Below are 983 nucleotides of genomic sequence, written 5' to 3' on the forward strand. Positions count from 1 at the left end.
GCCCTCCTCCCGCCCCGCAGCCAGGACCCGCACAGCGCTGCGAGATTCCCGGGCCCTCTCCACCCACCTGGCGCCTCGCGGAACCCGGGCCTCTCCGCACCGAGCCGCCCCTGCGCTCACCGCCCCTCTGCCCATCGCCGCCCCGTGCTGTTGCTGACTCGGTGGCCTTTGTGTTCTGCGGAGATCTGCATCCCCTCCATATTTATATTTCACCTTTTTTTTTGGTAGCATCTGTCTTGATACCTCCTCGTCCTCCTCCTCCCCCTCCCCCTCCATCTCCCCCCTCCTCCTCCTCCACCTCTTCCACCTCCTCCTCCTCCTCCTCCTCCTCCACCACCCCCTCCATCTCCCCCCTCCTCCTCCTCCTCCTCCACCTCCTCCTCCTCCTCCTCCTCCTCCTCCCTGTCCATCTCCCCCCTCCTCCTCTCCATCTCCCCCCTCCTCCTCTCCCTCTCCCTCCATCTCCCCCTCCTCCTCCTCCTCCTCCTCCTCCTCCTCCTTTCTTTGAGTGTTTATTTTGTTGATCTGTGTGTGTGTGTGTGTGTGTGTGTGTGTGTGTGTGTGTGTGTGTGTGTGTAACAGGGGCTCATCATAGAACCCAGGCTGGCCTGGAATTCATGACTCTCCTGCCTCCGCCTCCTTAGTGCTGCTGGGATTACGGGTGTGCACCACCACACCTAGCTTGGGACTTTCATTTTATGAAAGATATCCAGTGTACTCACTTTTTTTTTTAAAGGAAGAAGAGGGGAAATTTCTGCTTTTGATTTTTTTTTTCTTTGTGGTGGCAATGAGAATTGAACACAGGGCCTTGCCCTGGCTAGGCAGGCACTACCACTTGAGGATCCACCCCCCACCCCCTTTTGCCATTTTTTGTTTGTTTGGGTGCCAGAACTCGAGCCTGGACTCGGCACCTTGTCCCTTAAGCTTTTGTGCTCCAGCTTGGTGCTCTACCGCTTGAGCTACAGCTCCACTTCCAGCTTTTT

Source organism: Perognathus longimembris, chromosome 15 (genome assembly GCF_023159225.1).
Source record: "Perognathus longimembris pacificus isolate PPM17 chromosome 15, ASM2315922v1, whole genome shotgun sequence".
In the NCBI taxonomy this organism is placed as follows: Eukaryota; Metazoa; Chordata; class Mammalia; order Rodentia; family Heteromyidae; genus Perognathus; species Perognathus longimembris.